Raw genomic sequence first — 19623 nt, forward strand, 5'->3', positions numbered from 1 at the left:
CTTCACAATTGTACCACTCTGGGTGGTTTCATTTCTCCCCCACAGCGGGACTCCAGTCTTGAACCACAGCAAAATCCACCCCGTTCTGGCAATTACTCTTTACAAATAGTATTGGCTCATTAAAGGCCCCGAGGAACTGCCAAATGAACTGCCCACAATGATTGGCAGACTTTGGCAAGGCAACTCAAGGGAGCTTCCACTCATTGTGCCAGAACTATGCTTGCTGACTAGGTTAATTGATTTGGAATTATGGTGATTATGTTAATATGCCAATTATGACTGTGATCAAATTCGGTTCTCACTCATTGTAGGCCAGAACTTCAATCGAAATAGTACTTGGGAGGCGGATATTTAACTCCAGTTTCCCAAACATGTAGAAGTGTAGAGGGGGGCAGTGGGGGGGGATAGAATACCCATATCCTAGAATCTAGGAACCAGGAAGCATTGGGAACAGAAAAAATTATGCCTCTTTGAAAGAGGCAAAAGGAGATGACATCAATTAAGACTTGAATTAAATGTTCTGTAGTTTTTGAAGCATTTCCATGACTCACAGAAAAGAAAAGGGAAAAAACCCAGTCAATTTCATTTCAAGTTTGTAGTCTGGGAGCTGTACTTCTTCAAACTAAATTCACAGACAGGGCATTGAAGATTAAATGGATCAAAGCTTCCAGTGCCAAAGAAAGCCCTATATTCCCCTTTCCAGTGTTCTTTGTGATCCACTGGTGACCGACAGGTTCTTGACATGACATTGTTCTTGACATAGATGGGTCCTCTCTTTGGTGTTATGAGCCAGAAGCCACAGTTAAAAGGGAGAAGGCACAGGTGGGTTATACCAGGGCCCATTGGCTTTTGTTGTTTACTACCCTACAAGGAGTTTGTTTTATAGCGGCACATGAATAAAAGAACAGTAGTTGTAAAGTATTTGATAAAACACACAAGGCACTTGTAGATTTTGCAATCTTTGCATGGCTTAGGGGCAACATAGCCTTTAGAATGGGGCGAGTGTTGAATCCTGCCCTAGCTGGCTATGCGCAACAGCCAAAGCTCTGGCCAGATTGCATGACTGCAGCCGTTAGGCTTATAATCCAGAAGAGATCAGACTGTGGTCATCTCCTGGAATACTCAGGTGCAGAGGCAATGCAGGCAGGGCAGTCACTCAGGTGGTTCAGCTTCGGACTATGCAAAATCCCATTTCATGTTTCATTATAGTTCCAAGACGTTAGGATGGGGAGCAGTTCCGAATCAGGTTTTACTTATGGTTAAGTGTCACCTGCTTATCAACTCCCACTCTGCAGACTTGGTTACCTATCAGGTACCAGGCTCAGTTCAAGGCTCTAACTATTACCTACAAAGCCACTAACGGCACTGGACTCCCATTCCTGCGGAACCATCTCTCCAGCTGTGTTCCACTCAAAAGCTTCATTCACCAGAGCACAGCCTTCTGAAGATGCCACCAGCAAAAGGTAAAATCAACAACTGTTCATTCATAGGCATTCTCTGTGGTGGCTCCCACACTATTTATTTATTTTTATTATATATTAACAAGATTTTTACCTTGCCTTTCTGTCCATATAGAGTCAACAAGGCAGCTAACAAATTAAAGCAAACAAATTGAAATCTCATCTTAAAAGCCATAAAACCAATGCATAAATATATCATTAAAACAATTTAATGATGTGATAATTTAATGATCTAATTTAATGATAAAATTGTGCAACATTCTGCCTGAGACTATTAGGAAGGCCCCCATGCTTTTATTGCTTTTCAAAACGTGCAAAACAGAAGTGTTCAGAAAGGCATTCTCGTAGAGGAGTAGAGCTCTGATGGAATGGATCAGTCTAATCGGCCATTAGACTTACATTCTGCTGTCTTACTAGGAATTTTTGCTGTTAGATTCAAATATTGTCAACATTCAAATGTTACCATATTTTGTAATCAGCTTACTGGCTGACTGTAGTTCTCCCAGTGAGAAAGGCAGACTATAAATGAGCACAATGCACAAATAATAATAACAATAGCAACAACAACTGGCTAGGCTAGCTGCTGTGACAGACTCTGGCAGACCTGGTTTTCTTTTATTTGTTTATTCTAAATACAGCTGTACTTTGTTTATTCAAGAAGTCCCTTAGATATTCTTGAGAGATTGGCCATCATAGAAACCCCACCTCGACCGTTGGGATAATTACAGCAGTGAAAGTTAGTTTTTTCATAAATATCCAGTCTGTGCAGCATCCCTTCTTTGCAGTGCCCCAAATTTGCCAAATTAAATCAGGTGATGAGGATGGCTTGGAGAGGAATGAGAGCAAACAAACGATGCTCTAAGGGGGCGGCTCTTTGCCAAAGACTCCCAGACAAACCTGGCTACCAGCACTCACTTAGGGCCAGAGATAGGAGACAGCTTATTTATTGGAGAGAGTCAGGAGCAGCACCAGGGTTTCTGGCGCCCATGGCCAGCTGAGCAGGTGCGCACGCACACACAACAGCCAACATGATGATGTCATGTGTGATGTCATCACAGGCATGCACACGAGCTGGCCCGATTGCTTCGGCTGGCAGCTGGGACGGTGCACGGGTGGCCTCCCAGCTCTCCCGCTCGGTTGCCCTGTGCTGCCCCAGATGCCTGCCCGTGGCTGCTGCGCCCGGCCGGAGGTGTGTGCTGGGGGCGGCAGCAGTGTGGGGTGGGAGGGCTGGGAGGCTGCAGCTCCATGGCGTGCGCTCCCGCCCCCAGCGCCTCCTCCAGTGCCCCCTCCGGCACCCTGCACCCTGAGGCAACCGCCTACCTGGCCTCAATGGGCGCGCCGGCCCTGGAGAGAGCGATTTCTGCTTTTAGAATTCTACTTGGGGTTGCCAGGCTCCAGGTAGGGCCTGCAAATCACCCAACATTACAACTGATCTCCACGTTAGAGATAAGAGTCCCCCTGAAGCAAATAGCTGCTTTGGAGGGTGGACTCTATGGCTTATGCCTCGCTGAGGCCCCTCCCCTCCCCAAACCCCACCCTCCCCGTGCTCCGCCCTCAAATCTCTAGGAATGTCCCTACCCAGAATCGGTAACTCTGACTCTACCTCCACAAGGTTTTGTTAGAGGTGGTGTGCAACTTGTGTGGACTCCAGGGTCATACCTACCTGCTGTGCCCTTAAGCCTATTGCAACAAAAAGTATTTGGAAGCTTACTCTAAGCTTCAACGGGCTCATCCTCACCTCTACCAACATTCCTGGGACGATCCCGTGGCTACCAAGGATCCATTAGCAGATGATTCCTTTGTGAGGCGCCCAGCAGAACAGTAGTCGCGAACCAAGGAAGGAAATTTTAGAAAGGATTCCAATGAACATCAGGACATTATATCAACTGCCACCCGTACACAAGCTTTCTCTGTGATGGCCCCTACCCTGTGGAACACCATGTCTGAGGAGGATCCTACATTTCTGCTGTCTTGATTAAACCTCTGATAGGTAACTATGGAAATGCACTTCCTGGTAATTGTAACCATTTGGGAACATAAGCTTTAATTAAGAATGGTTGAAGCCTGGACATTGTGAGGGAGGCAAAGTTATTTGCAAATAGAATGGCTTCATTTTCATTGTACTAAACTTGTACTTCCAAGCCACTTGGTTTATTTAACAGTTTTTTATGCCTACCTCTTTAATGCATAAGGGTTTATTTTTTCACTGACTTCCATTGCGTCTACTGACAATTTGTAAGCAGACTGAGTTATAGGTTCATGTATTCTTTGTTCATTTGCTTTCTGTTCATGTACCCCATATAGTTTTTCATAGCAATATAGGCCATTTTTGTTTTTTTCTTTTATCATTTATCCATGTATCATGGATGATTTGCAGTATATTAATCATACCATAAATAATATTCTCATGCTCTTTTGTATCAATCAAATGTTGGGTTTGTGGCTTTCTACAAGCAGTTGCCCTTACCCAGTTGAGTGATTTTTGGATTCTAATGCATTTGGTCTTTTGTCCAAAATGCATTTGGCCTTTTGGTCATTGTGCATGTGTAAGCACTGTTGTTAGTTTTAGTGATTGGTGTATACTATGTTCTGAGTTTTTAAAGACATTTCATAGATGGAGTTTTTAATTTTATGAATCTGTACACTGTGCAATAAATAGTTGCATTTATTTTATTAATTCCCCCCCCCCCCCGTTGCTCAACCTTTTGGTTCCTGACTTGATACTCAGATTGTTTTTCTTTCTGTGTTTTTTCCCAGTCTGATTTTCCTTTCCACACAAGTTTAGATGCATTGGTTTGGAGCTGCCTTTTTGTAGAGGTTGCAGCCAACGTCACCTCTAAAAATAAAATTCAGTGCATGCACTGTAACACTGCAATGTTGGATCCCAATATGTCCACCATCCCCCCACTCCTCTCATTGTCCCTGCATTTCCTGATTGGACAGTCCTATGCCAGCCAATGTTTTTATCGAATTCTGGAGAGATAATTGGTGACAGAGTTCTGGAGGGAAACTTACAAAGTGCTTTTCCACACTTCTTCCACTTGCAGACATAGGCTTTACACAGTTAAAGTGCACCATGCAGAAAAAGAGTATAATTCATAGTAGTCATTCAAAATCCAATAAGGTAGTGAAGTGCGAGGTGCCAATTGATCAGTAATAAATAGTAATAAATGTATACAAAACGTTCACACCCAAGAATAAAAATGCCAGTTTTATACAGTTCCACTAGAAGATCACATTGTCAAAGGGTCCTTCTCTACTCCTTGTAATTAAAGAATCCCAGAGCTTGAAAGCAAATAGAAAACTTGGAGTCCTCAGGAAAGTCTTTTATCTTTTATTCTCTGTTGACACCAGATGGCAGTCTAACACTTATTCTTTTACAGATCCATAGCCCCAGGGATGCTCTGACAATGCAGAAAGCTCCCGGACGGGAGCCACTAAGGATATCCAACCAAGTGTCTCTCAGGAAATCAATGCACAGTTGCTCAAAAATGCTCAGCTGGGCGCTAGCTATTCTCCTGTTTCATGGAAACCTTTTTCAGGTGCATTCAAAATCAGCATTGCGTCCCTAAAATGCATAGTCAAATATAATATTACGACATGATCTTTTCCATATGTACTCAGTAATAAATAAATTCATACAATATTACTCACAAATCAAATAGTCTTCAAGTATTTCTTGTTTGGCCAACAAATTCCTTAATGAGATCCCAGATACAAAGTCAGAGTGAGAACAGTTTCATGCCATTTAAATACATTTACATCACACTCAATTTGTTAACATCCAGATTTAAAGGTATAAAAAGATCAGACAGAAGAGCCTTACCTATCAATCAGCTTCGTAAATAACAAAAAAGATCTAATGTTTGGTTTAGTCCCTTGGGGCTCACTGTATTCAGTTCAAAAGTCCAAAATGATTCCCTTCTCAAAAGCTCCTGTTGTGAAATGTTAATCCTGGGAGCTTTTATCACTTAAAGCACAGAAAACCTAAATTCTCTTGGTTCCTTATGGCTCTGGACACACACCCTCCCTGGGGGGTTGCCGCATCATGCTAGGGGTCGTTCTTGGGGACCCAGAACATGTAGTTTGCATTTGTGTGCTGGTGGCCCATGCAGTGCTGAAGAGTGAATCTAAAGGAAAGCAGAGAGAGGTACCACCTGAATACACATGGGTTATGGTCTTTCATCTGAGCCATTCAGAGGAGGGGTGTGTGGTCCATCACGAGGGTGAAGGGGTTATTCATGAGGTAGAATTGGAGGGCCCCCACTGCCCACTTAACTGACAGTGCCTCCTTTTCTACCGTTGCATATTTTATCTCCGCTGGTTGCCGTTTCTGGCTGATGAAGAGCACTGGGCGTTCCTGCCCCTCTACTTCCTGTGACAGCACAGCCCTAGTCCAACCTCCAGTATGTCATGTATGCCAGCATACCTGCCATGATTGTATTTTGCCTTGGCGTTTTGTATTGGTTATTTTGCATTTTGTATTGGTTATTGCTATTTGCCAGAGTTACATGCTGTATTCTGTGAGTGTCTTAACTGCTAATTGCAGGAGAGCCAGAGGGGCCTCTCCATTATCTGTTACAAATATATACTTTCACTTTTTCAGCAAGTGTCCTTGAGGCGAGCTGCTAGCAGCACACATTATATCTCTTTCCCAGAGACTGGGATATTTTCCTGTTGTACTTCATGTAGTCTAAACTAATCTGTTCCCATGTAACCTCTTTGGGGTTTCACTCCAGAATGTCAACGGACCCTGGAGGGTGGAAAGTTTCCATATAACTAGTAATACCTTTGTTTGAATTGCCACTTCTGCCAATTGCCATCTTTGGGTGAACACCTGTACTGTATGGAGCTCAATAAAGCTACTTCAACTGGAACACCTGCGTGTTAACTGTGGCGGGCTTGAAGGACCTGACTGCCAGGGACTGACACAATGTTTTGGTCTGTACCAGGAAGGGCCAGTCGACGTCTGGGTTGTGTAGCACCAGGGATCGAGAGACATCCGTGTGTAGGACCTGGAACACCTGGTTGCCGTGAGGGGTCCACCAAATCACCATGGGTTCATCTTTCTTTAGGAAGTCTGACAGGGAGCTGGCCTGAGTAGTAAAGTGGGGTATGAACTTGCTGTAATACCCCACTAGCCCCAGGAACCGCCGCAGTTGTCATTTGGTGTGGGGTCGGGGGCTCTGTTCCAGCATCATCACCTTTTCCGGAATGGGGCAGAGCTCGCCTTTGCCTACTTGGTACCCAAGATAGGTCAGCTCTCTGAAGCCCACCCAGCTCTTCCGCAGGTTGGCCCGCAAGCTCATTTCGGCCAAAGCTTGAATAACTGTGTTTAGGTGGGTTATGTGCAAGTCCCAATCTGGGCTAAAGATTATTATATCATCGATGTAGGTGTGGGCAAATCCCTGGTAGTGGACACCTTATCAATTAGCCCCTGGAATGTCACCGCAGCCCGCAGCCCCATATAGGCTGAAGGGCATCATAGTGAACTGGAATAGCCCTTGTGGAGTGGTGGCCATGTCTTCTGGAGCCATGGCTACCTGCCAGTACGTCTTCATGAGGTCCGACACTGACAGATATTGGGCTGTGCCGAGCTCGTTGATTAGTATGTCAGCATGGGGCATGGGGTAGACATAGAAGGGGGTGATTTCATTGACTTGTCTGTAGTTGACACAAAACCTCATCAACCCATTGGGCTTGGTTACCAGAACAATAGGGCCCCGCCAGGCACTCCAGGAGGGCTCTATGACCCCATGGCAGAACATGTCCTCTACATCACGTGCAACTGTGTCCCACTGCTTCTGGGGAAAGGGCCTCCAAGGGGCTCAGGCCACTTTGCCCAGGGGGTGGGGGTGGAGATGGCATGGAATATCACAAATGTCCGGCCTGCCTGTAAAGAAAAGACATGGGGGTTCTGCTGAAGCACTTCCTGTACCTGTGCTCACTGGCTTTCTGACAGTCTCTCATCTAGCTAAGGGCCTTCCCCCTGTTGGGACCACTTGTGCAGGGTAAGTCACCATCGGGTAAGCCCTATGGCCCACCTCCACCCAGGGCAGCCAATCAGCCTCCTTTCCTGCCCATTCCTCATGCCACTCAACACCTCCACCTGTGCTCCCCTCCAGAGACTGGCCCTGCTCCCGCCTGTGCATCCTGGGTCCGTCCCTCCATTTGGGCTGTGGCCCAATGTGAGGCCTGCTCCCCATCTCCCTGGGTCCCACCTCCCCAGACAGCCATCCAACCCTCTTCCCTACCCAAGCCCAGCCTGCCCTGAGCATCTCCCTTGGGCCGGTTGCTTTGTCAGGGCTGATGGTGGCTGTGCGGGGCTCCCTCACTCCTCCCTGATCCTGCAGTGCCTGCTGCCACACCGAACATGGCTCTGTGGGCCATCCTTGGGCCCAAGGTGGTGGCAGAAAGACTGAGCTCAGCTGAGCTCACCTGTTCCACAGGCCCTTCCCTCTCCCAGGTGGCTCCCTGCTGCATCCTCCTTGCCGCCCCATTGTAGGTAAGGGGTTCAGGGTTTGGAGGACCAGGATGGCCCTGCTTGGCCCCGGCTTCAGCTGGTTTTGGGGAGGTGTGGGTGCCAAGTCCAGGGTCATGTCAGGCAGCTCTGGACATTTTCTTTTTGACAAGCTGTTGAAGCTGATTTTTAAGATTAAAAAATGTGATGGAAGAACGTTGGCCTTAGTATCCTGATAGTGGCTATATGTATCACATATTAAGATTTTTAGATTCCTACATTCCCTGTCAAACCATGGATTTGTGTGATTTCTCCCTCAATTGTTCCGGTGTTCAGATTTTTGGCTTAATTAATTTACCAAGTGTGATATTAGTAACCCATAGGTTTTAAGCATATCTAATGGGACATAAGCACAGAGCATTTGGGATCTGTACTCTAAAGAGGATCTAGCTTTAAGTAATTGTTGAATTTTTGAAATTAGTGCAAAGTCCCCATAGATTCCTGGAAGGAGAACAGTCTCCTTATCCAAAGTCAAAACACACGGGGACAGATCTGAAGAAGAACCTATTTTAGCTGTCAGAATTAAAGGGAGATGTGTGTGTTATGTGCCGTCAAGTTGTCTCTGACCTATGGCGACCCTATGAATGAAAGACCTCCAAAACGTTCTCTCTCTAACAGACCTACTCAGATCCTGCAAACTGGAGGATGTGGCTTCTTTTATTGAGTCAAGCCAGCTTGTTTTAGGTCTTCCTCTTTTCCTGCCGCCTTCCACTTTTCCTAGCATTATTGACTTTTCCAGAGAATCTTATCTTCTTATGATGTGACCAAAGTACAATAGCTTTAGTCTTGTCATTTTAGCTTCTCAGAAGAATTCGGGCTTGATTTGATCTAGTGCCCATTTATTTGTCTTTTTGGCTGTCCATGGTACCTGCAAAACTCTCCTCCAGCACCACATTTCAAATGAATCAATTTTTTTCCTGTTAGCTTTCTTTACCGTCCAACTTTCACATCCATACATGGAAATGGGGAATACCATAGTTTGGATTATCTTGATCTTGGTTCCCAGAGAGACATCTTTATCTTTAAGTATCTTATCTAGCTCCCTCACAGCTGCTCTTCCAAGTCTCAATCTTCTTCTGATTTCTTATTTTTCAATATCTAACATACAACTACTACATACATACATACCCTACAAAACAGTGACTACAAAAGACTACAGTAACACAAGGGATGGGAAAAAAGAGAGGGAAAAAAAAGGGAGGGAGGGGTGGAAAAAAGGGGGAGGTGCCCTACAAACACTAAACACTACATTTCTGTTTTTCCTTCATACTGCCATTATTCAAAAGTTAAAGCTTTATATTATATTGATGGAGTGGTTGACCTTACTAAATGCAAATTACAATTTAATTTCAAGTTAAATTTTTCTTCCCCTCCTGGGTCCTGGATGCAGTTCTCTCTGAGCAACTGCAGCCGCAGTGCTCGTTTCCTCCCCTTCCCCCTCAGACTTCTCCTTTTCGTCTTGTTTGGTGCACTGGAATTCTGGGTTCCTGTCCTCAAAATCCCTTAGTTGATCTTCTGATAATATCTTAAAGGCTTGATCTTTATGGCTGAACCAGATTCCTTCCGGGAATAACCATTTGTACTTTATTCCCCGTTCTCTCAGAAGAGCTGCGAACTTTTTATACTTAAAACGTCTTTTCCGAGCTAGAAATGGGACGTCTTTCAATATCTTAATTTTGTTGCCCAAGAAGTCCAAATCCGCATTGTATGAATTGTATAGGATAGTGTCCCGGATCCTCTTAGATGAAAAATTGATGATGATCTCGCGCGGCAACTGACGCTTCATTGCATATTTTGAGGTAGCCCGACGGGCTTCCAAAATGGCGCTTTTTACTTCTTCTTTAGTTGCCCTCGCGGGTGTCGCCAATAGTTCTGAGACAAGACCCCATAAATCCTCATTTTCCTCCTCTTTCACATTCTGGAGGCGCAAAATTGTCTGTGTTCGTTCCACTTGTAGCCCGATCAACTGATTCTCCACCAGTTTAAGCTCTTTATTCGTAGCCTTCACGAGTGACGCACTTTCCCAAGCAGACTTCTCTGCCCCCCCACTGCTTCCTTGATGGTTTTCACTTCACTCTCAATTAAGCCCACCCTTTGATCTGTTTCATTCAGCTTGTCAACAAAGGGTTTTATAGCTTCACCAACCGCCCTCCGTATTATTTCCTCCAGCGATTCTCCCTTTAAGGCAGCCGAAACTGACTTGCCAAGGGCAGGACTTTGTTTTTTTGTTGCCATTTTGGGGGGGGGGCCGCCAACCAAATTTTGGAACTCAGCAAAGGGGAAGAGTGAGCCTTCTTAGCTTCAGATCTCACCTCTCCTTCATGTGCACTTGTAATAACAGAAGGAATTCGCTTGCTTGTAGGCTCTCGCCTAGTTCTGCTCTTTGCCGTTTCTCATGGCCCGGCAGCACTCGAGGCGCCGCGCACGTCCGCCGGCCTCCGTAGGGACAAACGGGCAATTAACCCCCCGCATTGATTCTGGGGGGCTCTTCCCGCAGCGTCCCGGACCCAGCCTCCCTCACTGGGAGTTTTGGGGGCTAATCTTCGCAGATCAGCCACCCGGACAGGGTGCTCGGCCGCTTCCTCTCGAGCCAGCGAGAGGAGCGTCCGACATGGCTGAGAAAACGAAACCGAATCTTCTTCTTCTGATTTCTTCATTGCAGTCTCCCGGTTGGTTGATGATTGAGCCAAGGAATAGAAAATCTTGAACAACTTCAATTTCCTCATTGTGAACTTTCAAATTGTGTAGATCCTCGGTATTCATTACTTTTGTCTTCTTGATGTTCAGTTGTAATCCTGCTTTGGCGCTTTCCCCTTTAACCTTCATCAGTAGTCATTTCAAGTCTTCACTATTTTCTGCTAGTAATGTGGTGTCATCTGCATATCTCAAATTGTTAATGTTCCTCCCACCAAAGGGAGATGGTCACTACAAATATAGTTGCCTACAGAAAAGTCCACCACAAAGACCCAGAATGAAATGGGCACTAAAATACAATAAATTACACTACAGCCTCTTGCTGAAACAAACATAAACTTGCTTGAGTTACCAAAACCAGCTAGACCATTCAGCCAAATTCTATTAAACTGAGCACAAAATTTAGCAAGACAAATATCTGTAGCATTCAAGTGATTATCCTGGAGTGTATCATGGGGGAGAAAAGAGAGAGTGAATCGTCCTGATGAAGCTCCAATGCCTTAAAGAAAATTAGGTCATCTCTTCCCACCCTCGCATCAAAGTCTCCTGCTATGATTACTTCTGCAGATGAAAATTCCTTTTCAATATCCTCCATAAAAGCTGTTAAACAGTTCCAAAACTGTTCCAAGTTACTTAAGGAGGGAGATACATATACATTTATTATAATTAATATATAGTTATCTAAAACAAGTTTAATGGCTTGCAGCATAGGGCTGCATGCCAGTAGAGTAATCAGCTCTTATTTTAAATGTGCTGCAACAAGGGTGGATAAACCAGCTTGGAAGTGACCTCTAGGGTTAACTTTAACAGCTGGGAGGGAGTAAGATTTAAACCCTTCCACATACATTTGTGATTGAGACTGTTGCCAAGTAGGCCCCCTCCCCTGCTTTAAAGCCTGCCATGGACTGTGTTAAAGTTTCCTGCATTGCTGTTTTACTGCTACACCAAAGATTGCTTTGCACGTGTGTGTTCTGATACACGTGTCAGTTTCCTGCCTGCGTGTCAATTGCCTTGCTGCTGCTATAGACTGTGCAGTTTACTGACTCCATGTTTGGATAACTGCACAAAAGGACTCTCTTTCTGGGCAGCCCTGCCCTGACCTGTATCTGGATTTCCCAGTGTGTGTTTGGACTCTGTTACAAGTGTGCCCCGTGCCTGCATTGCCATCTGCCACGGACCGTGCCTGTTCCCTGCTTTGGACTGTGTTTTAAAGTATTGTTCCCCCTGCCTCCATGGAAGCCTGCCTCATATGGGCCCAAGCCGCTGCTACCAGCCGGGCGCCAGCCGGGGAAACCTCCAGCGAGCCTGGCTAGGCGCTCCCTGGTCAGTTCTCGCCTGGAGCCTCCCGCGGGCCGGTCCCCGAGCTTGCCCTCGCTACCGGGCAGCCTGCAAACCAGCCTCAGCTATGCCCAGCCGGCATCCATGTTCTCAGGCAGCCAGAAGACCCTGGGAAGAAGACTGCTTTGGGAAGCCATTTCGGTGAAGCGGGCACACCACGTCCGCAGCGAGAGTACCTCGCCCCGCTCTGCATATCTTAGGAGCCGCCCCGGAGAAGGAACTAAGTGCCAACCATCCCAAGCACTTAGAGAATGCATCTCAAAGAAACCTCCGCATTCCAGAGCTGATGACATCAGGACAAGCCCTGTCCGCTGGAACATCCTTTCAGCCCACTTGGATTTCCCCCTCCCTCTTTTGTCCCCTCTTCCTGAGGTGTCACTTTTCACGATCTGATTACCAAAGTGGCCCATCCAAGCCATTCAGTGACCCATTAGACCCTTTGTTTTAATCTGTGAGAACCACCAAGTACAGCACCAGCCCCAGGGTACATTTTGGGGTATTTAAGCTGGTCTCCCAGACCACTCGGTGCTCAGGCCATTCCCTATCCAGACCTCCCCCCCCCTTGCTGTCCGTGGCTTAGGCCATTCCTCTCCAGACTTCCTTGCTGTCCGTCTGTGGTCCCAGTGCTGGCATTGGGCCACCCTCGCTGCTGTGTCTCTGCTTCGCTCCAGGATAAGTGAGTATTCCCCCTATCATCGTTGGGAACCAGCTAATGCGAACGTCTCTGTATTTCATACTCTGTATTTCCTAGATCTTGTGTGTTTCTTGTATGCTTGTGCAAGTTCAGGCTTACGCCACATTGTTAGACAATACACGTGTTTGAACCTATTTGTAGTCTGCCTCTTTTTCACTAGAGTGTCTGGGATCGGGACCTCCGTATACATAGGTTAGGATCCGCGCTTAATTTTAAGTTACAGACTGCTATAGCTAATTCCCCATTATAATAAAGAGCAGTTCTGGTAACAGAGACCAAGTTTCCTGAAAAGGTAGAATATCAAAACCTTTGATGTAATCAAAAAATCATCATCCCCAGACTTACTCCTCCATCCCGATATATTCCACGATACGATCTTAATTGTCGATGCAGGAGGAGAGTTTGGGAGTCAATCAGTGAGTTGTTTTTTGGAATGATTAACATCAAGGTGAACACAACAGTTAGCAGTTCCCCTTGGTTTAGCCTTTGATTCATGTGGCAAGGTTGTCTGTTCTTGTTTATCTCCCCACTCTGTGGCAGAGTCATCAGTCAGCAAAAAAGGGTAGATGGACAATAGCCTGTGTTGAGCGCTCCACAGATGTTCTAGGCTCCTGGAGAGAATCAGTTGTAATAGCTGGTTCCTTCTTTGTTGTCCCCTGAGAAAATTCTGAAATGTGTTCACATAACCTTGCTCTGACAGTTTCCAGTCTGTGTGTAATCATTATTTGTTCAGCAGTTGATAAATCCATAAAGGAGTCCAACACCTCTCTTTCTAAGAGGTTGTTGTCCATATGGAGGTCTTTTTTTAGAGGATGTTAGTTGATTTGGTAGATCCTTTGGCTGTGATTGTTCAGTTATGCTCCCTCTTGGAGAGGCAGAAGGAGATTCAAATCTTACCCATTGTAAGCTCTTACCAGTAATGGTATCAGGTAATAGTGGTTCTAAAATTATGTTGGTAAAAACATGATCCGAGAAAATACTTAGTTTTTAGAAAATCCTTCTTGAACAACAATAGTTTGGGGAGTTTGGAACTTCTAAAGGTCCATAAACCCCTTTGAGTTTGAAGAACGTTGTTTAAAGATTCCACAGATTTCAAGTCTATAGATCCAATTTGATTCCCAAAAAGGTCTTTTATGTGCCTCTTAACCAGCAAGTCAGTTTTCCAAGAGGGAGTGACACCTTTGAATTTGCAGATAGTAAGACAAACCTTATTGTCAGGTGCTTAGCATCACCTGTCATACTCAGCAACACCCTGCTGTTGTTATTGTAGTCTAATGCTTTATATTATGGTTATGGTTAAATGCTGAGGCTATTCTTTGACTGGACTGCAAATGCTACTCGCCTTGCCTTTTGGACCAGTGATGTGAAACTAAGCAAGGGAGGCGTTTGTTCCTGCTGTTATCTGTATGCTCCTCTGAAGTGTACCAGTCATCACAACCTTAAAAATCCCATACATCAATTCTGCTGTTTTCCCACTTAGATGTTTTCCCGCTGGAAGCCTATATATGCTTGATGCTTACATGTAAACATTATTCCTGGCAAAGTTGGAGTAAACTCATAATACTAGCAGCGTTTCATGGAAGTTCTTTTACTGCTTGCAGTGAAGTCTTTTTTAGAGTTGCTTGGCAGATCCTTACACCTATGTGGCTGCCACATCAGCTGCCAGGAGTCTTTGGATTCTTGTCTGTGTCTCTGAGAAAGGATTCTGCTTGGCTTCAGGACACCTTTTGGACTGAGAACAACTGGTGAGATGGCAGTCACCATTCTTACCTATTGAGGATGGGCTTACCCTTTGTGCCTTTTGGTCTCATCCTCCAGCAGAGAGTCTCAGTCTTCCTGAGCCAGGCTCTGACCCCTCCCCATTCCCTGTACCAGTGCCAGACTCTGTTGCCAAATGTCAGGCTCTGGAACAACCTTCCTTGTGGACCACCAAGGTCCGACCCCTCCCCAGTCTCTGTTGCCAAGTGTCAGGTTCTGGAACAACTGTTTTTTCTTGTAGACCACCAGGATCTGACCCCTCCCCAGTCTCTGTGCCAGTGCTAGACTCTGTCACGAAGTGTCAGGCTCTGGAACAACTGATCTTCTTTGTCACAACCATGCCACTAACAAACGAGGCTTATCCTGGTATAGTTACTCAATACAACAGTGGGACACACCCACCTGGGAAAAAAAATGGGCGGTATGATTGAATAACAATGAATACGGTGGACCATCGGCAAGCCCCTGAGGAAGTCCGAGTGACGAAGTCTGTGTATGTGATGGCTGGCCCCAGTTTGGGCTTTGCGTTCGAATGTTCACCGGTCTGCCAAGTCAATTGCAATAAGAAAAAGAAGAGGACACTTATTAAGAGAGATATGAACTTTATTCATCTTTGACTTGGTCCCATAGTTTTCTCCCTGCAGGAGATGTACATTCATTCTATTAGAATCAACTATATGAAATGTCTATGTAAATTACTATTGCTAACTTTTGGAAATTTATTTATATGAATCTTGTTGCATGTTTATCAGTGGTTGAGCACTTGACACTTTATTATAAGCATTTGTAATTATCATATAAGTTATTAGTGTTTTTTCCCCGGGTGGGTGTGTCCCACGGTTGTATTGAACCACCATGCCACTGACAGCTGCAGGGACAAAACCTGGGGAAGGCATCCCTTGCGGCCATCCCATTGGTGAGATGGGTTCTTCTGGTGGTCTCTGCTCTTACCTAGAGGGGATGGGCTTCCCCTTGTGCCTTTCTACCTCGTCCTCCAGCAGAGGATGAGGTAGAAAACCCGGCTCAGTCTTCCTGAGCCGGGCTCTGACCCCTTCCCAGTCTCTGCAACTGCTAGTCTCAGGGGCCAACCCTAGTGGGTTTCATGGGATTATCTCAGCACCTAGGTGCGAATGCACCCCCACCCCCATGCAAAATGGGAATTTTAACCACCTTCCCCATGGGTGGGGAAGGCTTCCCTCATGGCCATACCATTGGGGAGATGGATTCTGGAGGTGGCCACTCTCACCTAGAGTGGATGGGTTTTCCTCTTTTGTCCTCTGTCCTTTCCAGGTTCAAATGCACCCCTCCACAAGGGGAATTTTAATAGCATTTCCCATGGGTCTGCTGGTGGAAAGCTTCCCTCGCAGCTACCCTGTTAGTGAGATAGGTTCTTCTGATGGTCACCACTCTTACCTAGAGGGAATGAGCTTCCCCTTTGTGCCTTTCTACCTTACCAGTCTCTGTGCCACAGTCAGACTCAGGGGTCAACCCTGGTGGGTTCCTGTGAGGACACACTGAACACTTACATTTATTAACAGCAACATTATTATGTAGAGCAGGGGGAATTTCAACCTCCTTCGCCATGGGTCCGCTGGTGGAAGACTTCCCTCGTGGCCACCCCATTGGTGACATGGATTCTGAAATTTTAACCTCCACTGCCAGACTCTGGGGCTGACCCTAGTGGGTTCCCAAGGACTCATAGAGCACTTAGGTGCGAAATCACCCCACCCACCCAGAAGAGGAAGTGTAACCTCCTTCCCCAGGGGTCTGCTGGTGAAAGGCTTCCATCATGGCCAAACTGTTGGTGAGATGGGTTCTGGGCATTGACACCCAGAAATCTGTTCTCTCCCAGGGATAGTGGGATTTTGGCTGTTGTTGCTTCTTTCTCACATACACATCCCTCCTGCCCATGCACTTGTGTCCCCCCAGGAATCATTGCTTCCACCCTTCCCTGTCCAAATCTGCCTCCTCACAAGTTGTGTCCCTGCATGACCCAAGATCCACCTCATAGAACAAAATTGTCCTCATTGTGGAACAGTGACACCCACTTCATGAAATGACATCTACCTCATGGCACAACACATCTACCTCATCATCTACCTCATAGCCTCTTAGCACAACACCTACATTATGGATAGGCATCCACCTATGCAAACCCCATCTCCTCAAAAATCCACCCACACATGCAAGTTTGTTTGGCTGCTGCACCCATGCTTTCCCTAACTACAGCAACAATGTCCTGAATGAGGAGGTGGGCAGCTGAGTGCCTCCTGGGCCCACAAGGAAGGGACGGTCACCATCAGAATCCATCTGCCATCTGCCAAGCACCAGGGGGGTGTTGCAGGTCACCCCCACCCCAGGAGTCCAATGCCAGGGGGAGGAATGGAAGCAGACAGTTGACCATGTTCTAGGTCCACAAGGAAGGGACAGGCACTGTCAGCATCCATATCACCCAGGTGGCCACCTCCCAGGCACCAGGAGGAGTGTGGTGGGCAATCCTCCACCCCAGGAACTCATCACTCCCATGCAGCTGACCTCCCAGGTCACAACCAAGGACCAGTAGACATCCTGCAGGGTTGAGCTCTTGGGGGGCGGGCTGAGGTGCTGGGAACTACTGCTCACTATCCCCTCCCTCCTCTCCCACCCCCTGTCCCCTCTGCCCACTCTGCCCAACCTGCAGCCTCCAAACCTCCTCGCAGAGGTCCTGCCTCCATTGGTGGAGCACCTCATTATGGAATGCAATGCTGACTTGCAATGGAGACCTGCTGATGCCTGGCTGTCCACATCTGCCTCTTCCAAATTTTTGTCCCCCACAAAATCCTTGCTTTCAACCTCCTTTCCACATCTAAACCCTCAAGATGTCTGCCCCCAAGAATCCTGTCCTCTAGTCTCCCCATACCCACGTATACCTCCTCATGATAATTTCTCTCCCACCAAGAATTAGTGCTTCCAGCCTCTCCTCTCCCACCCCATTGGGAAGATAGAGTCTGGCTGTGGCAACTCCCACCCAGGGTCTGTTTCAGCATTAAAAGGCTTTTCTTTTCTGGCTTCCAGGCTCCCCATCTCTTGTCCGTCCCGTTGGGAAGATTTCTGTTCCACGAAGGTCTCCTTCCCCCCGGGATTAACCTCCCCTCAAGGATCGCCTCTGTCCTTTCCTGTACAGGAATATTCCTGTCTCCCCAAAGAACATCTACTCCTTCCCCCCAATATTAACTTCCTCTCATAGATTGTCTCTGTCCTCCTGCCCTTTAAAAGAATTTTCCTGTCTCCCCAAGAATATCTCCTTGACTGTCCCCTCAAACAGTACTTCTGTCTCAATTCCAGCCCCAGAGCAGTTTAGCTGGTCCCCGGGACCATTATTCCACTCTCTAACTCCGTCCCACATTTTCATTGCAACTTTTTGGTGCTGCATGGTATTTCAATGGAGTCAATGCAAGTCAGTTGGCATTCATGGCTCCCATTATATCTAATGGAACATTCCTTCAAAAAAAATTTATTGCAGGAAATGGAAAACTTGCTTGAGATAAACTTTTTTAAAAAGCACATTTGTGACCCATCCAGGGGAGGGGAAAAGATAGTATCTATAGTGGGGGGCACTTCTCCAGTGAGATCACAGATGTGGCTCCAACAGAAGTGGTATGTTTGGTTTCCTGCATAGACTCATTGTCCTAGAATCATTAATGCTTTAGCATTCCACACAGCACTAGGGACCGAACTTGAAGGATGGCTGAAGGAGAGCCCGCTGAAGAACCCCGGTGAGTCTGGGGGCCTACATATAACATCTGTGGGTGGCACAGTAGCCTTGTCTTCACTGAAGGACCAGTATCAAGGACTCCTATCTGGTCCCAAATATCCTAGACCTCCGTGCTCTCTGTTCCTCTACAGGACAGAAAGATACTGCAGCAAAGATCCTGGTGACAAAGGACAAACTACTCATATAGTGCAAAGTCCTGAGATGACTAGAAGACTATGCATTTATTTTTGAATTGTCTGGTCCAAAGAGTCTTCTGATGCATTTGAATCAGATGTAGTAAAGAAATATTTGTAAAATGTGGCTTGGCCTCTCTCTAAGTGGTATGGAGAGGAGATTTTGGCTATACTTGCCTTTCCTCGATTTTGCTTGTGTTTCCTTAACCATGCTTACACTATCTGAGATGGCAATCCAAAATCCACATGCTGCGCAAGCATCCTTTTTAGAACCTTTAATCTTTTTATTAACACATTGTGCCTGGAAGGCGCCCTGCAGTGTCTGCAAGGGATCTGGGCATCTGAAGTAATCCAACGGCCAGGGTTAACAACACTATGTTTCTCAATTTTATCCAAACTGGGGCTCTGAACATTCTGGCGGCTTTCCACAAAAAGAAGGCAGAGAGCTTTTGCTCCTGGCCAAAGAGCTCCTGCTTCTTGCTACATGGTTGTTCAGCGATTGAGCCCTTAATAATTTGTGCACCACAGCACATTTTCACTCCCAGCTATAGACCTAACCAAAGAACTGGGACTCAGGGACGGGAAGGATTTGCCTTAATCCTGTTTAAAAGAACCTTGGTCCTACTATCCAGTAGGTTGGACAAGGGGGAGAACGAACTCGGTGGAACTTAAAGCTGGTGCTCAACTGGGGATTGCTGAGTGGTAGGAGGAAGTTTAAGGAACCAAATGGAACCAACTGGTCAAATACAAATAAGCCATATTTTTTTAGAAGGGAAGGATACCAAACTCCTTGACCGGGCAAATTGTGAAACCCTGACAAGCTTGTCACCACTATCGAACAAAAGGAAGCTCTCTCAGCAACAGCCTGAGTAATCAAAGTGGAAACCCACAACTAAGGGATACCGTCAGTCAGGTTACGAAATTCAAGTGTATTAAAGTGGCGCAGTGCAATAAATAAATAACAATACTGTTATAGGCATATGAAATCACATAAACAAACAATGTACAATAAACAGCTTAAAGTCAGCCAATTCAAAAATATTCAGTGGTGCAATCAAGTTCATATCAGAGTTCATAGCAGAGATGAAACGTGGATAGCAAACCAGAGAAGCCGTGAGGACCCCTCGTTTCTGTTCAAGGTAAGTTCTTAATTAGATATACTCTTCTCATTTTCTTTCAACGGGAGAGAAACCCAGAGCTGAAACCCACTATAGGGTACAGGAAAACACGGA

The sequence above is a fragment of the Eublepharis macularius genome, chromosome 9 (assembly GCF_028583425.1).
Source record: "Eublepharis macularius isolate TG4126 chromosome 9, MPM_Emac_v1.0, whole genome shotgun sequence".
In the NCBI taxonomy this organism is placed as follows: Eukaryota; Metazoa; Chordata; class Lepidosauria; order Squamata; family Eublepharidae; genus Eublepharis; species Eublepharis macularius.